Source organism: Macaca mulatta, chromosome 20 (assembly GCF_049350105.2).
Source record: "Macaca mulatta isolate MMU2019108-1 chromosome 20, T2T-MMU8v2.0, whole genome shotgun sequence".
Classification (NCBI taxonomy): domain Eukaryota; kingdom Metazoa; phylum Chordata; class Mammalia; order Primates; family Cercopithecidae; genus Macaca; species Macaca mulatta.
In genome coordinates this window covers 11,754,974-11,774,812 of record NC_133425.1, presented here as the reverse complement: position 1 = coordinate 11,774,812, position 19,839 = coordinate 11,754,974, and positions in this window count along the sequence as shown.

Below are 19,839 nucleotides of genomic sequence, written 5' to 3'. Positions count from 1 at the left end.
GTGGCTCACACCTGTAATCCCAGCACTTTGGGAGGCTGAGGGGGGCAGATACTTGAGGTCAGCAATTAGAGACCAGCCTGGCCAACATGGTGAAAACCCCCATCTGTACTAAAAATACAAAAATTAGCCAGACGTGGTGGTGGGTGCCCATAATCCCAGCTACTCTGAGGCTGAGGCAGGAGAATAGCTTGACTCCAGGAGGTGGAGGTTGCAGTGAGCCGAGATTGTGCCACTGCACTCCAGCCTGGGCGACAGAGTGAGATTCCTTCTCAAATAAATAAATGCTTTATATGAGTTAGCTCATTTAATCTCCTTTCTTAGTGTATCAATTATACTATTTTTCATCAGAACTACTACTATTCCGATTTTATAGAAAAGGAAACTGAGGCTTATTAAAATTAAAGAAGTGGCCAGGTGTGGTGTTTCATGCCCGTAATCCCAGCACTTTGGGAGACTGAGATGGGAGGATTACTTGAGCCCAGGAGTTTGAGACCAGCCTGGGCAGCAGAGTGAGACCCTGTCTCTATAAAAAAAATAAAAAAATTATCCACGCATGGTGGCGTGCACCTGTAGTCTCAGCTACTTAGGAGGCTGAGGCAGAACGATTGCTTGAGCTCAGGAGGTCAAGGTTGCAGTGAGCTGTGATTGCACTGCTGCACTCCAGCCTGGGAGACAAAGTAAGACGCCGTCTCATAAAAAGAAAGAAAGAAAAGAAGGAAGGGAGGGAAAAGAGGAAGGGAGGGAGGGAGGGAGAGAGGAAGGGAGGAAGGAAAGGAAGGAAGGAAGGAAGGAAGGAAGAAAGTTAGTTAAAGAAGTGGTCCAATAAATCTTGGGCAGTTTGGCTCCACCGCCCTTCACCCTCTGCTAGCACTCCTGTTTGTATTTAAAGTGGGTTTCCTGTGGACAATACATAGTTGGGTCTTGATTTTTTTAATCCATTCTGAGGTCTCTGTCTTTAATTGGTGTATTTAGAGCATTCACATTTAAAGTAGTTGGATTAATACCTACCACATTTGTAACTACTTTGCATTCAGTGCACTTGTTTTTACTTTAAAAAAGTCTCCTCTTTTTCTGCCTTCTCTGGTTTTGAGTGTTTTATGTGATTCCATACTCTCTCCTTTCTTAGCATATCAATTATACTTCTTTTAAGCAACTTTTTGGTGGTTGACCTAGAGGTTTTGTAATGTACATTTACTATACATTTACAAGTAATCTGAGTCTACTTTCTTTTTTGTTTTGTTTTGTGGGTTTTGTTTTTGTTTTTGTTTTTGTGAGATGGAGTCTCCCTCTGTTGCCCAGGCTGGAGTGCAGTGGCACAATCTCAGCTCACTGCAACCTCTGCCTCTGGGGTTCAAGCGATCCTTCCACCTCAGCCTCCCACAGGAGGAGTAGCAGGATTACAGGTGCTCGCCACCACACCCAGCTAACTTTTGTAGTTTTAGTAGAAACGGGGTTTTACCCTGTTGGCCAGGCAGGTCTTGAACTCCTGACCTTGAGTGATATTCCTGCCTCGGCCTCCCAGAGTGCTGGGATTACAGGCGTGAGCCACCGCATCTAACCCTGAGTACACTTTCAAATAACGCTCTAGGGTTTCACTGAGTATCTGCAATTCCTCCCTCCCCTCCTTTATAATGTTGCTGCCATTCATTTCACTTCTGCAAACGCTGTCATCACCCATAACCACCCAACACTTTGTTGCTGGTATTGTTGGTTTACTGCAGTTACTCATGTCTTGAATCCTCACAACAATCTTGTAAGGTGGAGACAGTCCTCAGCCTCATGTCACAGGGGTCTATGGAGCCACAGGAAGTCTCTACAAGTTACTGGGTCACAGTCAGCGAGTGGCAGGGATGAGCTTTGAACTGAAGCATTCCTCACACTGCAGGCGAGCAGCTTGCTTTTGTTTAGTTGAAGTGCTACCTGTCTTCCAACAGAGCAAAGTTTACTAAAGAGAGTTTTTATTCCTATGCCGCTTTTATTTTCAGGCAGAGTTTCACTCCGTCACCCAGGCTTGAATGCAGTGGCGTAATCTCTGCTCACTGCAACCTCCACCTCCCAGGTTCAAGCAATTCTCCTGCCTCAGTCTCCTGAGTAGCTGGTATTACAGGCACGTGCCGTCATACCCAGCTAATTATTATTATTATTATTATTATTATTATTATTATTATTATTATTTTGTAGGTATGGCATTTCATCATGTTGGCCAGGCTGGTCTCAAACTCCTCACCTCAGGTGATCTGCCTATCTCGGCGTCCCAAAGTGCTGGGATTACTGGCATGAGCCACTGCACCAGGCCTAAAGAGAGTTTTAATTTCCATTTTATATGATGTTTTCACTTCACTATTGTTCTGCTTAGCATGTTATTATTACGGGGCCTTTGTAGGGGTTGATGGAGATGGAGGGGGCAACCAAAAAAATTGGGGTTCTGACCTCATCCACTGACTGCTCCCAAATCACATCCTGATTCCCTGAGGGCTCAAGAGTGAGAGGGAGGGGCTCACCGTGCCCACCTTGTGGCATGAAGCGTCAAGGGCTGGGGCATCCCCGTGTAGAAACACAGCCATCTGTTCTCTCAGGTCAACACTCCAGGTCTGCAGTCTGGCCTGTAAACCTTTCTCTAGAGCCTGATCTCTGGATTCTAAGGCTGTCCTCTGGTGACCCAGGGATTGGCTGTGGGTCTTTGGCAAGAGGCCAGAAAGGGCATTCCAGGGACCCTCCCTGTAGTAGCTAAGCAAGGCAGCACTGCTCCTGGAGGTGGACAGGACGGAGCCACCTTCTGTTTGTAAACAGCATCCACATCCTACTGGCATCCTTCCTTCCTCCTGGCCTTCCTGAACTCTGCTCTTTTTGGCAGAGAGAAGCAACGTGGACAAGGTCCTGGGGCAGGAGGGGGCAGGACTGTCCTACCCAACCTTGCTGGGCTGATTTTCTAGGCTAGTGGGGATCCCCCTGAAAAGGCATCTGGAATCAGACCTGAATTTCCCTTCCCTTCCCTTCTCTTCCCTTCTCTTCTTTTTTCTTTTCTTTTCTCTTTTCTTTTCTTTCTTTTTTTGAAACAGAGTCTCATTCTGTCGCCCAGGCTGGAGTGCAGTGGCACAATCTGGGCTTACTGCAACCTGCACCCCTGGGTTCAAACAATTCTCCTGCCTCAGCCTTCTGAGTAGCTGGGGTTAGAGGCACACGTCACCACACCCGGCTGATTTTTGTGTTTTTAGTAGAGATGGGGTTTCACCATGTTGGCCAAGCTGATCTCGAACTCCTGACCTCCAGTGATCTGCCCACCTGGGAGGCTAATTTCCAGCCTCCCAAAGTGCTGGAATTACAGGTGTAATCCCACCATGCCCAGCCTCAGATCTGAATTTCTGGGGCAGACACAACTCTAGCTGATCTTTGAGACGGAAACCTAGATAGAACAGAGGGGATGTGGACTCCCGAGATGCCTACAGAGCTGGGGCTGTGCGGCACCCAGTGTCAGGCTAAGAGGGCAGCTGCATTGTGGTAGGCAGCATTTGGATTGAACAGCATCTGTTCTTTCTGTCGACAGCATCCTACTTTCCCCTTGAGTATCTACCCTTCCCCCTTTCTCAAGTGATACTTCCCCTCTCCTCCTGAGGAAGACAGGGGGATCAGATGTGGCCAATCAGCAGATCCTGTTCTCCCATTGGTTCCATGTTGGTCTAGGCTGTCCAGTGGGAGTTAGTTCTAGGACTCTATTGCCAGGACCATTAGAGAAGAGGAAACCTCTTTTTGCTGAGCTTGTTGAGCTGATCAGATGCAACCCTGGAACTGCTAGAGTCTTACTTCTCTGCTGACAAAGAGAACGTAGACCCTAAAGATGATTTTTTATTTTTATTTATTTTTATTTTTTTAATTGATTTTTTGTTGTTGTTTGTTGGTTTGAGACGGAGTCTGGCTCTCTCACCCAGGCTGGAGTGCAATGGTGCAATTTCGGCTTACTGCAACCTCTGCCTCCTGGGGTTCAAGCAATTCTCTCGCCTCAGCCTCCTAAGTAGCTGGGACTACAGGTGCACACTGCCACGCCTGGCTAATTATTGTATTTTTAGTAGAGACAGGGTTTCACCATGTTGGTCAGGCTAGTGTTGAACTCCTGACCTCAAGTGATCTGCCCGCCTTGGCCTCCCAAAGTGCTGGGATTACAGGAGTGAGCCACCATGCCCAGCCCTAAAACTGATTGTTTTAAATGGCATTTTACATTAGTGGGGAAAGAATGGATTATTCACAAAATAGAACAACTGACTAGCATTTGGGGGGATGGAAATTAAGTTAGACCCCTTCCTCGTATCACGAAACAATTCCAGTTAGATGAAGGAAGTATTAAAAAGTGGACACAGTGAAAGAAAATGCAGGATAATACTTTTTCATACACATGAGAGTGGGCAAGACTTTCCTTAGCATGCCACAAAGTCCAGAAGCTACAAATGGAAAATATTTGCAGCCTGACTTCCTGAAAACAGAAACTTGTATAGCCAAAGATAGCATAGAAAAAGTTGAAAGGCCAACAATGACTGGGAGAAAAGATTTACAACATTGCAATGGACAAAGGTAAATACTCCTAATTACAGAAATAATTGAATTGAACACCAATAGAACAAAAGGAAAAACCACTTACGCTCAAATCGGGCCAAGGACATCAACTACCAAGTTACAGAAAAATAGATCATTGTTCACTCCTAGAAACACTCATCAAAAGAAGCATCCGGGGGAAGGGATTAGAAGTGATGTCATGCACAGAACTGTTGAAGGAATGGAGACTATTTAGCATGGAAGGAAACGCGTTAGCGCAACACAGTGCAATAAAAACATAATGCCAGGGGCCAGGCGTGGTGGCTCACGCCTGTAATCTCAGCACTTTGAGAGGCCAAGGCAGACAGATTGCTTGAGTCTACGATTTCAAGACCAGCCTGGGAAACATGGCAAAACCCTGTCTCTAAACAAAACAAAAATTAGCTGGATGTGGTGGTGCATACCTGTTGTCCCAGCTACTCTAGAGGCTGAGGCGGAAGGATCGCTTGAGCCCTGGGGATTGAAGCTGTAGTGAGCTGTGACCACACCACTGCAATCCAGCCTGGGTGACAGAGCAAGACTGTTGCAAAAAAACCAAAACAAACAAACAACCACCAAAAAGCTAGTATATAGAAAAGGAGTTAAGCCTGCTAAGCACAGTAGACAAAAAAAAAAAAAAACAGATCAACAGAACAGGTAACAATAGCAGGGAGTTAGATTTTAATTCAGCACAAGAGAAAACTATAATTTACACTTGTACTATCCAACACAGTAGCCATGAGCCCCAAGTGACCACTGAGCCCTGATCCAGCTAGTCTGATTGAGAAGTGGTGACGTGTAAAATACACACCAGATTTCTAAGATTTAGTACAATACATATGAATGTAAAACATCCCATTAAATTTCTAACTTTGTTTTTTTCTTTTTGAGACTGAGTCTCGCTCTGTCACCCAGGCTGGAGTGCAGTGGTATGATCTGAGCTCACTGAAACCTCCACCCCCCAGGTTCAAGGAATTCTCCTGCCTCAGCATCCTGAGTAGCTGGGATTACAGGCGTGTGCCACCACGCCCAACTGATTTTTGTATTTTTGGTAAAGACAGGGTTTCACAATGTTGGTCAGGCTGGTATCGAACTCCTGACCTCAGGTGATCCACCCACCTTGGCCTCCCAAAGTGCTCTGATGACAGGTGTGAGCCGCCGTGTCCGGCTTACATTTCTGAATATTGATTACATGTTGAAATGATCGTATTTTAGATCTATTGGGAAAAAGAAAATACATTATTAAAATTCATTTGACTTGTTTCTTTTTACTTTTTAAATATACTTTAAAAAGTAATGTTAACATGTTTACATTATATTTCTGTTGGGTAGCACTGATTAAAACCTGTTACAATGGAATAGAATGGTTTGTGGAGTAGTGAGTTCCCTGTCCTGAGAGCATTTCAAGCCGAAGGTGGATGATTGCAAAGTAGGGACAACATGTGATGACATCAGAGTTGAGAACCCATTCGGCTCCTGGGTCTCCTCGATGTGTAGGGCCTTCTGGGACCACAGCTACGTGCATAGCTAGAGAGCAGCTCATCATCTTCCTGGAAGTGGCCTAGAAAGCAGCTCTCATTCCACACAGCAGAAATCATCTCTTCTTAACAGGAATCCAGAATGAACTACTGTTTGGTTCAGGGTGAAGGATCGGCAGAAGGAGCACCGGACCCTGCCTGCCTTCTGTGCCCTTGTGGCTTAGCCCAGCTCCAGGATCAGCCCCATGAGGCCCCCATTTTCTCCTGCTCCCAGATAGTGTGCAGAGGGAGGACCCCTCATGGCTGTCTGCTCAGTTCCAGGTCCTGGGCAGAGCTCCCACACGAAGGAAGCTCTTGGCTGCCTGGGTGTGGAGAGGCCCTTAGAGTAAGTAGCTTAGCAGATGCAAAGCTGGAAACAGCTACTTCCCACTCCCTACTGGCCAGACTGTTTCCTCCTTGCAGTCTGTGTCTCATCAAGCGAGGATCAATCCAGCACCCCAAGAGTGGGCTGGCCAGGCCCTGATGCATGCTGTGCAACAAAGAAGAAGCATGCATTTTGCTTAATAATAGAAACCCACGAGCGGCGTGATGGCGTGGCCATGGCTCGGAGCCTGGAAGCTGTATTCTGGCCCTGGTGTTCCCCATTTACCATGAGACTTTGAGAAAGTCCCTTCTCTTCTGCTCACTCATCAGACAAGGGAGGGGGACACCAAGCGAGCTTCCCGGCTCTGAAATCCTAGGATTGTTTGATGCATCGATATCAGCTCTGTTTTATGTGCATTTGACTCACTCAGTCTTCCTGACCACTTTATGAGGTAGAGACCATTATTATCTCTGTTTTACGAAGGCGGAAACGGAGAACTATCAATTCCTTATGTAAGTTTCTTACCCTGCCATAACACAGCACCTCAGACTGGGTGGCTGAAACCAGCGGTCCTCAACCTTTTTGGTACCAGGGACTGGTTTCATGGAAGGCAGTTTTTCCACAGATGGGGGTTGGGGGATGGTTTGGGGATGATTCAAGTGCATTCCATTTATTGTGTACTTTATTTCTATTATCATTACATTGTAATATATAGTGAAATAATTATGCAACTCACCATAAGGTAGAATTAATGCGAGCCGTGAGCTTGTTTTCCTGCACCTAGACGGTCCCCTCTGGGGGCGATGGAGGACAGTGACGGATCACCAGGCGTTGGATTCTCATAAGGAGCATGCAACCTAGATCCCTTGAATGTGCAGTTTACAGTAGGGTTCTCGCGCTGATAAAAAAATTTTTTTTTAATTTTTTATTTTATTTATTATTTTTTTTGAGACAGAGTCTTGCTCTGTCACCCAGGTTGGAGTGCAGTGGCACGATCTCGGCTCACTATAATCTCCGCCTCCCAGGTTCAAGTGATTCTTCCACCTCAGCCTCCCAAGCAGCTGGAATTACAGGTGCTTACCACCACGACCAGCTAATTTTTGTATTTTTAATAGAGACAGGGTTTCACCATGTTGGTCAGGCTGGCCTTAAACTCCTGACCTCAGGTGATCTGCCTGCGTTGGCCTTCCAAAGTGCTGGGATTACAGGTGTGAGCCACCACACCCTGCCAGCTCCTATAAGAATTTATTGCCACTGCTGATCTGACAGGAGACGGAGCTCAGGTGGTAATGGAAGCGATGAGGGGTGGCTGTAAAAACAGATGAAGCTTTACTTGCCTGCCCATCGCTCACCTCCTGCTATGTGGCCCGGTTCCTAACTGGTTCCCTGGGGAGTTGGAGACCCTGGCTTAAACCACAGAAATGTATTTTCTCATAGTTCTGGAGGCCGGAAATCCAAGATCAAGGTGTCAGCAGGGATGGTTCTTCCCTCCTTAGCTAGTTGATGGCCTTCTTCTCCCTGTGTCTATACATGATCTTCCCTCTGTACGTGTCTATGTTCAGATTTCCTCTTCTCATAAGGACACTGGTCATACTGGGTTACAGGCCACTTGAGTGGCCTCACTTTAACTTACCTCTTTCAACTTACCTCTTTCTTTTTTTTTTTTTTTTTGAGACGGAGTCTCGCTCTGCCGCCCAGGCTGGAGTGCAGTGGCCGGATCTCAGCTCACTGCAGGCTCCGCCTCCCGGGTTCACGCAATTCTCCTGCCTCAGCCTCCCCAGTAGCTGGGACTAGAGGCGCCCACCACCTCGCCCGGCTAGTTTTTTGTATTTTTTAGTAGAGATGGGGTTTCACCGTGTCAGCCAGGATGGTCTGGATCTCCTGACGTCGTGATCCGCCCGCCTCGGCCTCCCAAAGTGCTGGGATTACAGGCTTGAGCCACCGCGCCCGGCCTCAGCTTACCTCTTTCAAGACACTCTCTCCGAATACAGTCACATTCTGAGATACTGGGGGTCAGGACTTCAGCATATGCATTTTGGGAGTGATGTAATTCACCCTATAACACCTCTCTGAAGTAGGGAGAGCCTCCCCCTTCCCCTGCACCCCTTGCAGAACTGGGTGGGCGTGCAATAGAGATCCTTAGATGATCTTTGGTAAAAGTAAAGTTTGAGGAAGAGGGGGGCAGGGGAGGATCTAAGGTTAAGGAGTTCTCCTCGGGGTTCCCAGGTCCACCTCATAGTATGCAGCTGGGGGCTCAGACCCCTCCCTGCCCTTGTGTGGCGCTGCCAGTCTCGATGAGGGAAATGGTTAAGTGAACAGAAATGTCCTCCTCATCCAGGAAGAACGCAACCCCACTGGGGAGTCAGGAGGCTTCCTGGAGGCAGTTTCATAGGAGGACTAGAATCCAGCAAGGTGAGAGCGCTTTTTGAGCAGAAGGAACAGCTGATGGGCATGAGAGAGTGTGTTCCGTGAAGGGGGCTCCAGGCAGCATGAAGTTCAAAACTGGAAAGAAGGTGGCAGTCAGCAGGGGAAACCAGGAAGGTCTTGAATGCTAAGGAATGTGCTTAGGAGCTAGGGATGCTGTCGAGCATGGGAGTAGAGCCCGGGGATTTATCATGAGCAAGAGCTTTGTGATGCAGTGTGGGGGCTGCACCGGGTGGGTGGACCAGCCAGAGCCCAAGCTGTCACCCGCTTGCTCTCTGTTCCCTGCCACGCCGCTAACTCACTCATGTCCCTTTGTTCCCCTTCCTCTGGGAAGCCAGAGGCCCCCTCTCATCTATTGTTCAGCCAAGAACCTGAGCCATTCAGCTTCCCAACCATTGGTCCTGAACAATCACTTTGCAAACATGATTTGGAGGCACAGTGCTCAGGAGGCTACGTCCCAACCACACCAAAACCAGGATGTAATCTCTGTCTTTACAAGGACTGTGTGTGCCTTGTTGGGACCCCCACTTTCTGGTGGGGGTGGGTCAGGAAGAAGGGTCTCCTCTGGCTGAGTCTCCATAGGGAGGGAGAGAACCCAACAATGCAGTAGGAAGCCTGCAGGAGGCTCCGAGTGGTCTAAATTGAGAACATCCTGTAACACAGAACATCCCCCCTTCAAGCTGCTTTGGCTAACAATAATAATAACAATAACCGCCAATCCTTACTGAGCACTTACTTTGTGTAAGTGAATCACAAAATTCATTTAATCTTCATAGCAACCCTATGCAGTAGGAGCTATCATTATCTCTCTTTTACAAATGAAGAAACTGAGGCATAAAGCCACTAAGCCACTTTCCGAAAGTCACTGGTTGAACTACTCGAATAAAGGATAATGGGAGTCTTTTGCTGAGTACAGAAGATAAAATCTGTCTACAGCTTGGAGAGAGTTACACCATCAGTTTTTGGCCAATGGTTTCATAAAAATTAGTGCAAACTGGTTATCTTCAGTTTTTCCACACAAAGCTTTAAAATTAGATGCTGCTGTTTAAATTGAGATATTTGGGTAGGGAATAGTGTCTCACATCTGTAATCCCAGCCCACTGGGAGGCTGCAGAGGGAGGATTCGCTTGAGCTCAGGAGTTTGAGGCCAGCCTGGGCAACATAGCAAGACTCCATCTCTACAAAAAATTAGCTAGTCATGGTGGCATGCACCTGTAGTCCCAGCTACTTGAGCTGAGGTGGGAGAATCACTTGAGCCCAGGAGTTTGAGGCTGCAGTGAGCTATGATTGCACGACTGCACTCCAGCCTCGGTTACAGAGCAGGGAGCAGGACCCTGTTCTGAAAAAAAATGAATACATTAAAATAAAATAAATTGAGGTTTTTTTTTTTTGAGACAGAGTTTCACTCTGTCACCCAGGCTGGAGTGCAATGGCGTGATCTCAGCTCACCGCAACCTCAGCCTCCTGGGTTGAAGCGATTATCCTGCCTCAACCTCCCGAGTAGCTGGGACTACAGGCGCGTGCTACCACGCCCAGCTAATTTTTTGTATTTTTAGTAGAGACGGAGTTTCATAGTGTTAGCCAGGATGGTCTCGATCTCCTGACCTCGTGATCCGCCCACCTCGGCCTCCCAAAGTGCTGGGATTACAGGCGTGAGCCACCAGCCTCTTACTGTATTTCTGTTGAGCTCACTTCTAGATTAATGAGTAGACTCACTCTATGGGCAAATGGAGAAATCTCCAGTTAAAGAAAGGTGGTTTGGAGATGATGGGCAGCTAGAAGTAGGAGAAAGGCCCCCAGCACACCACTCTACAGGTGAGAAAACGGAGGCACAGAGAGGTCGAGTAACTTGCCCAAGCAACACAGCTAGAAATGGTGGAGGTAAGATTTGAATCCAAGCTGCCTGGATACAGAACTGACATCTCTTGGTTGGGAAGCGTTTGGACAATCCCTGACCCATAGATCGGGAGCAGTGTCTCAATTCCTTCCTTTGCCAAAGGCCCATGAGCTGCTTATGCAAAATTTCCTAACTGCAATCCTCACCACCCTTTTTTTTCTTTTTTTTTTTTTTTTGAGATGGAGTCCTGCTTTGTCGCCAAGGCTGGAGCACAGTGGCGCAATCTCAGCTCACTGCAACTTCTGCCTCCCAGGTTCAAGCAATTCTCCCACCTCAGCCTGCAGAGTAGCTGGGATTACAGGCACATGCTACTATGCCCAGCTAATTTTTGTATTTTTAGTGGAGACAGGGTTTCATCATGTTGGCCAGGCTGTTCTCAAACTTCTGACCTCAAGTGATCCGCCCGCCTCAGCTTCCCAAAATGCTGGGATTTCAAGCATGAGCCACCACGACCGGCTGTCGCCACCTTTAAATTACACATCACAGTTACAATTATGTTTAAACACGGCCAGAGTGGCCGTGTGGGGTCATGTCTCTATGCACAGAAAGTTGGGATACTAAGGGAAGATGTCAGTTCTGGGCTGCAAGGCAGTGGATTCTAAGATCTGCCCGGCGAAGTTCACCATGGCTGCCCCAGGGAAGTGACCAAGAATATAGGAGCCACATGCAAGGTCTGCCTGTGTCACTAACTAGCAGGGACCTAGAAATCCCAGGTCCACTCCAGTTAGGTATTTCTGGGACTGGGGATGTGCCCCCGTGTCCAGAGCCTCAGTGCTTCTCGGTCTCCATCCAACTTCCCAAGGGGAAAGGGGCTGCTCCCGGCTGCAGGAGTCCCGGCTACCGCAGCATCTCCTGTAGCAAACAGGTCTTGTTTCGGATGCTGCACTCAGAGAATGGAGCTCTTTGCCATATGGGTCAGATGTCCTGGTTTTATTTTGGGGAGTTGAGTGACTGACCCTGGGACCTAGTGCAACCCTGGGGTTCTTGTGCTTCTTAAAGGAGAGGGAAGGTTCAGAAGAGCAAGGACACAGGCAGAGGACACTGTCCGCAAACCATAAAGCTGGACACCCTAGACACAAGGAAGATATTCAAAGAGCTGGGCTGGCTGCCTCTTGACTTCCCACCAAGCCTGTAGGAGGGTTTGATCTTCACACCACCACCACGAGGTAGATATTACTATTGTCCCCCTGCTTTGTTAAGGGTCTTGGTTGCAAATAACAGAATTTTAGCGAATTTAAACAGCAAAGGCTTTTTAAAAGTAGGCAGCTCGGCCGGGCGCGGTGGCTCAAGCCTGTAATCCCAGCACTTTGGGAGGCCGAGACGGGCGGATCACGAGGTCAGGAGATCGAGACCATCCTGGCGAACACGGTGAAACCCCGTCTCTACTAAAAAAATAGAAAAAACTAGCCGGGCGAGGTGGCGGGCGCCTGTAGTCCCAGCTACACAGGAGGCTGAGGCAGGAGAATGGCGTAAACCCGGGAGGCGGAGCTTGCAGTGAGCTGAGATCCAGTGGCCACTGCGCTCCAGCCCCGGCGACAGAGCGAGACTCCGTCTCAAAAAAAAAAAAAAAAAAAAAAAAAAGTAGGCAGCTCTCTGAATTCAGGGTGAGGAGACAGAAAACTGGGTCTGGGTGGTAGGTAGTGAGAGATAACACCCAACCATTCTACGGAGGATGCTTTAGCAAATGTGCAACTGCTTCTACAGACACACGAGTTCAGCCATTGATGTCCCCAAAGATCCAATTGTTCCCGCCACCATGTTCACCAAAGAAAAGATAGTGCTTGAGCTAATGATCTGTCTCTCCATGGAAGTCCTACATGGTTGCACCAGATTGATGATCAAACAGGGGTTGGGAAATTGAATTCTGACTTCTACATTCATGAGTACAGACTCATACTATGGACAAATGGAGAAATCTCCAGTTACAGAAAGGGGATTCCGAGATGATGGGCAGTCAGAAATAGAAGAAATGCCCCCAACATGCCACTCTACAGGTGAGAAAACAGGCAGAGAGAGGTTGAGTAACTTGCCCAGGCAACACAGCTAGAAATGGTGGAGGTAAGATTTGAATCCAAGCCATCTGGAGACAGAGCTGAGATCTATGAGTCGGAGAGGGTTTGGACAGGTGGAGGTGGGAGGTGGAGGGACTCTGTTCAAAGGCATAGGAGGAGGGGCAGCTCCTTGCAGAAGGAGCCATTGCTCCCCATATCCTGCCAAATAAAAGGACAAGGAGGGAGGGGAGGGGCTGGAAGTCGTGGGTAGAGGTACGAGGCCCTGTGGAACTCCTGCTGGCTGCCACCCATCTGCTTATGCAATTCCGGGACCCAGAGTGACAATGTGCCTGGATTGGGGTCTGTAACGTAGGGGATCCTGAAGGGAGCTGGGGGGCCCAGGTGTGGCCTGCTCCCATCTCTTAGCCTTGTGTCCCCTGCCAGCCCCCAGAAGGCCTCTGGAAACTGGATGTTCTCCCAGTCAGATTGACATTGACAGTAAACAGAGACATTCCAAACCTGTAGAAATTGGAACAATGTGGCCAGGGCCTGAAGGCTACTGAGGTGACCCTGGGGAAGGCCACTGGGCTGGGGCTCCCTCCAGGCCAGCTGAGGACCCTGCATGTGCTTAGCAAATACTCTAAGTGCCTACTGTGTGCAAGACGGCGGCGGGCGGGGGGGGGAATGAGGCATTCCTGGGACCCCACCCAGAAACGGAGGGGGCTGGGTCAGCCCACTCTTGATGGAGTGGAGTTTTGATCTCACTCTCCTCTCGGCTCCTTGAGAGCCGGGGAGGGGCAGGGTGGGGCAATCTGAGATGCCAGCTCCCTGAATGCTGGGCTGGGACGGTATCACCACCCCACCCCTGTCAACAGCCTGAAGTCTGGCAGATGGAAGCCAGCTGTCCCCAGGCTGGGTGCAGAGAGATGCAAGGCCCTCTGACACTGCCTTCATGTCATGAGCACGCATTCCTCCCGGACTGGAATCTGCACTAGAAGGTACAAGGCAAACATCTCTAGAGGAGTTTAATGACTCCGGGCCAAAGTGGCATGGCGATGACAAGTACGGAGTGGGGCAAAACTGCTCCCTCCCCCAAAGAAGGTTCCCCTGAACTGTGAGAAGGACCAGGAGGCATGGACCCAGCTGGAGGAGTTCCCCACTCCTGCCTGCCTGTCTCCTGTGGTTTGAGGACAGAGGAGATTCCTTCTACTTCCCAGCCCTGGCTCTTTACTGCTGGGGGACACAGGCTTGCACATCAGGTCCCCGCCTCACCCGCACATCCCACCCCGCCCTTCATCCCTCCAACACCCAGCCTCTGGGCAGGTGTCAGGGCCCTTGTAGCTGGCAACACACACCCACCCATCCTGGGCCTTGGCGTATCCAGATCTGTACAGCTCAAAGTGTGGCCTGCAAGCCGTTCACAGTTATCTGTCCTCGAAGAGCTGAGTGCAGTTCCCAGAGGAAGGGTTTGGAAACCTACATAGCAATTAGCCATTGCTGCGACATGTAGGCACAGGGGGATTTTTATGGTAAATTGTGAAAGTATTGGTGTGTGATGAATCAGCAATTGAAAACAGATGCACAGACTGGTCCTTCACCACAAATCATTTGAAAAACACCGAGCTAAGGGACCTGCGGGAAGAGAGCAGGGAGTTTCCCCTGGGAGCTGTCAGGATCACCCTGCCTCACCTCCTTCCCTCCATGTCTCTGAGCTCAGACCCTCCAGGCACTTCCAGGGGACCTGCCAGGGCCTCCCTGAAGGGCAGGGAGTGCGCATGGCCTGGCTGAAGTCTGGAGGACCCAGGAATCCCTCAGTGGATCCCAGGATCCTGGGGTGGGATGCATAAGGCAGCTGGCTCAGGGTCAATTCTTTGCCCTGGGCCTCTCCCCTCCCTCCCAACCCTCTCCCTGAAACCCCCTCAGCAGCCCCACAGATCTGGCTGGTGCACTGTGTTAGGCTCCAGATCCACAAGGTCCCTGCCTTTCTGGGTTTGGGTTCCTGTGACTGCGAACTGGGGCTGAGTGCAGACAGTGAACACATGAGTCAATGAAACAGGTGGTCTCAGGCGGCGTTACGAGCTGTGGGGAAATACAACAGGGTGATGCAAAAAGGGATCAAGGAAGGTGGGCTTGGTGGGGTGCAGTATGTCAAGTGTGGACTGGGGTCAGGGAAAGTCTCTGGGACTTTTGAGTCAAGGAAAGGAGTGAGTGGGCAAAGCTGTCTTTTTGAGAAACAGCCTCAGAAGGTGGGTCACGCCTTTGTAGGGGAGACTGGGTGCAGTAACCTGGATGCATTTGACTATACTTACCTGGCCACAGTGGGGGACCATGGGCCACCCACCGGAAAGGGTGGGTTTTTTTTTGTTTTTTTTTTGTTTTTTTTGAGATGGAGTCTCACTCTGTCGCCCAGGCTGGAGTGCAGTGGTGCAATCTCGGCTCACTGCAGTTCAACCCCCTGGGCTCAAGCAATCCTCCCATCCTCAACCTCCCGAAAAGCTAGAGTGATAAGTGTGTGCCAACATGCCCAACTAATTTTTGTATTTTTTTGTAGAGATGGGGCTTCGCCATGTTGCCCAGGCTGCTCTTGAATTCCAAGGCTCAAGCAATCTGCCCATCTCGGCCTCTCAAAGTACTGGGATTCCAGGCATGAACCACTGTACCTGGCCATACTCTGCTTCTATACGGCTTATGTGATTAGATTAGGTTCACCTAGATAAGTCCCTTTTGATGAACTCAAAGGCAACTGATAAATCCCTTTTGCTAAGTAAGGTAATAGAGGTAATATAGTCACAGGAGCGATAGCTTAGTATATTGTCAGGTCCTACCCATCCTCAAAGTGGGGATTAGAGAAGGGTGAGGGTCACGGGAGCTGATGGTTACAATCACAGCAGGCAGTGGCCCCTAGACCTCCTCCATCAGGGCTGTGCTAGCCTGGGGGTCTAGAGTGTTGGGTTTGAACTCCACTAGCTGCTCTGTGGTCCTGGACAAGTTGCCACGTTCCTCCGGGCCGCAGTTTCCATATGTGTACACCTACGAGACTGGACTCACAGAGCTTCCCCACCTTGCCTGCCCTTGGGAATCACCTGTGAGAGCTCTTTAACAATATACTGCCCAGACGCCATCCTCAGGGATCCTGGCTTAATTGGCCCCGGGTGCAGCTCAGACGTGAGTTCATAATAACATCTACCCAGGTGATTTACGACGACCATTCAAGGCCGGGAACTGCAGGATTGGAAAGGCTTTGAAGCAGTGGCTCTCAACCTTGGCTGTATGTTAGGATCCCCCGGGGGGATCTTTCTTTCTTTTTCTTTTCTTTTCTTTTTTTTTTTTTTAAGACCAGTGCCAGGGCCCCACCCCAGTACCCGACTGAATTGGTCAGAGGTGGGGTCTTGGCAGCAGCACTTTTAAAAGTTCCCCAGATGTTGCCAGTGTGCAGCCAGGCGATTATAATTCCCAACTTCCAACCCTCTTCCTTATCATGGGGCAAGATGGGGACAAGAAAATGCCAGAATGAAGGAGGAAGTGGAGACAGGGAGAGTAAAGAGTCATGGGTCAGCCCCAGAGACCCCTCTGTGGAGCTGTCATCTTCCTCCGGAGCCCCCCAAGGCACTGAGAGGAGCTTGCTTTGGGACAGGACTTTAAACCCATCAATACCCCTGGGCTCTGCTCTTTGAAATGAGGGTTTACTATGCCCCCACTTCCCAGGACTGAGGATTAAAAGTGATCATGCCCCTTCACGTGAGGTCAGGAGTTCGAGACCAGCCTGGCCAACACGGTGAAACCCCATCTCTATTAAAAATACAAATATTAGCCAGGTGTGGTGGCAAGTGCCTGTAATCCCAGCTACTCGGGAGGCTGAGGCAGGAGAATCGCTTGAACCTGGGAGGCATAGTTTGCAGTGAGCCGAGATGGCACCACTGCACTCCAGCCGGGGTAACAACAGCAAAACTCCATCTCCAAAAAAAAAAAAAAAAGTGATTATGCCTCTGAGTGCTTAGCGCATTGCCCCAAGAATGGCATTACACGCAAACTCTTGGAAGCTCCTCGGGGCAAGGCAAAGGGTGCCGAACCGGATCTGATCTTCACAGTCCCGGGAAAGGCCACCAAACGTCTCAGCCACTGAAATCTCAGCTCCAGCGCTCCCAGCTCAGCCCTGGAAATCAGGCCCCAGCCCTATTTTAAACGTGGCCACTGCTCATTCTGCACCATTTCCTTCCAAACAAACGGCTTCCCTTTGGGGAGGTTATCGGTGTGCAGCCCAGGGTGGGCAGGGCCGGATTTCTGCCCTGGGCACTCCCCGGAGGTTGGAAGGAAGCCAGAGCCAGGGCCCTAGCAGGGCTGCTGGAACAAGACTGATTCCTGGCCGGGCGCAGTGGTTCACGCCTGTAATCCCAGTGCTTTGGGAGGCTGAGGCAGGTGGATCACTTGAGGTCAGGAGTTCAAGACCTACCTGGCCAAGGTGGTGAAACCCTGTCTCTACTAAAAATATAAAAATTAGTTGGGTGTGGTGACAGGTGCCTGTTATCCCAGGTACTCAGGAGGCTTCAGGAGGCTGAGGCAGGAGAATTGCTTGAGCCCAGGAGGCGAAGGTTGCAGTGAGCTGAGATTGCACCATTGCACTCCAGCCTGGGTGACTGAGCAAGACTCTCTCTCAAAAAAAAAAAAAAAAAAAAAAAAAGATTGATCCTGGAGCAGGTTCCAGGCAGGGACTCATCTCCAGTTCTCTGCCTAGGGCACCCAGGTTGTATGGAGTTATCCTCTTTCATTGGTGGAATGATGCAGCCTCACAAACAGGGACCACCCGCGGGCCGTGAGCAGTGCTCTTTGATGAGGTGCCCCAGGTGCCTGGCTAAGTGCTCTGTAGGGACCCAAGGATATGTGTCACCACTTCTCAACAGCCTCATGACCAGTCTCTCCTTTTCTAATCTTGTCCCCTCCAATCCATTTCTCCCACAGTAGCCAGAAAACATGAATTGGCTCATTCACTCCACTGCTTCAGCTGTTCACAGGCTTCCACCATCCTTAGGATCAAATTCAAATTCCTACCAAGGTCAAGGAGAGCTGCTTAATGTGGCCCCTGCCTGCCTCTCTGCTTTCTCCTTATCTCCCATTCCCCCAACTCATTCCAGCCATAACAACTTTCTCCTTTCCATCACACACACGTGACTCTTTCCTACCCCAGGGACTTTGCACCTGCTGTTTATGTCCTCTACAAGAAGTTTTTGTTCTGTGGCTGGTTACTCTTCTAACTATCACCATTCAGGGAGATCTTCCCAGATCACTCTGCCTAAACAGCGCCCTCACCACTGTCTCTCTCTGTCACCCTGTTTCATTTCTTCCTAGCACTTGTCACTACTGAAAGTGTCTTGTTTTCGATTGATTTTTTTTCCTCCATGATCTATCTCTACTCCTAGAGAGGGTGGGAACCTTGTCTGGCCTGTTCACCATGAGTGAGGGCATTTGGGCCTGGCAAATGCTCAAAAGGTGTTAGTTGAATGAAGGAACAAAAGAAATTCACAAAGAGTTTCAAAGCATGAAGTGTGTGCAAGGTACTGTAGGGGCTTAGGAACTACACATCACCACTCTGAAGGTAATACACCCCAAGGGTTATTCTAAGTGCTTTGCGTATACGAACTCAACCTTTCCACAATCGTAGGAGGTAGGGAGTAGTAGTAGTAGTCCCGTTTTACAGATGAGAAAATGAAGGCACAGAGAGGTTAAATGATCTGTGTAAGGTCACATAGTCAGTCAAACCCAGGCATAGCCAGCTCCCTAAGCTGTGGTATGTCTATGGGGAAACATGAGGTGTGATGCAAACTTCTTAGCTGGGTTGCACAAGGCAAAGAAAATCCATCTCCTTATATTGTGGCCTCACCCACATGGGTGAAATGAGGCTGCTGAAGGCGTTTGGAACGGGAGACAAGTAATTCCTTCAGGAATCATAAAAGAAGCAGCAGAATTCCATGGTGGGTAAATCAGAAGCACAAAGTTCTAGGACCCATGGCTTCTCACTACACCAGACTCAGTTTCCCCAGCTCCAAAGTGCAACAGTGACAGGATGGTCCTGGGCATTTCTCTTGGTTTTATGATTCTATTAAGTGACAAATGGGTGCCAGCCAGTATGCCAGAAACTCCTGGAGTGGGTAGGAAATGGCGGGGAGTGGGGCTCAGACAGCAGAGAAAGGCATCAGAATCTAGGTCAGAAGTGGGAGTCGGTGGAAAGGAGTGCACAGCTGTGGCTTCTGTTTGCCCAGTGCCCAGTCCTCCTTTCTCCGCTAGCTGCATGCATTCCCCTTTGAGAACTACCCTTTGACCACGCTGTACAGATCTGGGGGGCAGGAGTGTCTAATACAGGGTTCTGGCTTCCCCATGGCCATGGTGGTGGACATAGAACCCAACCTAAACCGATCAGATCCTCTCTCCAAACAGGAGTCCCAGCCCCAGGGAACCAGGGGTGATGAAGGAGGAAGGTGGTTTCCACTTCTGGGCTCCTCCCAAGTCATGCAAGATCCTGTATCTCCTGTGACTGGGGAGCCTCTTGCTGTACACAGAATCCTCAGAGGGCTCCCCACAGGCTCCCACCCCAGCCTTTCCCTCTGACCTCATTCCTGCCACTTTCCCTGTCGTGCGCCACGTTTCAGCAGCACTGTCACTGTTTATGCCTGGGAAGGGCAAGCTCCTAGTCACCCCCGGGCACTTGTACTTGCTGCTTCCTGGCTCAGGACATTCAGCAGCAGACCTTCCTTCTCACGGCCGTTCTTTCTGGCTGTTTCAGCCTCTATCAGCGGTGTCCTCAGAGAGGCCCTGCCCTGCCCCTGTGGTCAGTGTCTCCCATGTCCTCCAGCTGTATTTTCCTCAGGGCACATATCGTGAGCCGAGGTTGGCTGGCTGCCTTGTATGTTGATTTGCTTTTGTCGGCCTCCCCTGTTTGGTGTAAGCCCCTTCTCTGAGTGTCGTGCCTCCCCCTACCTTCCTGGGCCAGGCAGAGCCCTTGGAACTTGGCCAGCGTTTCAAAAAAATGATATGTGAGGCCGAGCACTGTGGCTCAACGCCTGTAATGTCAGCACTTTGGGAGGCCGAGGCAGGTGGATCACTTGAGACCAGGAGTTTGAGACCAGCGTG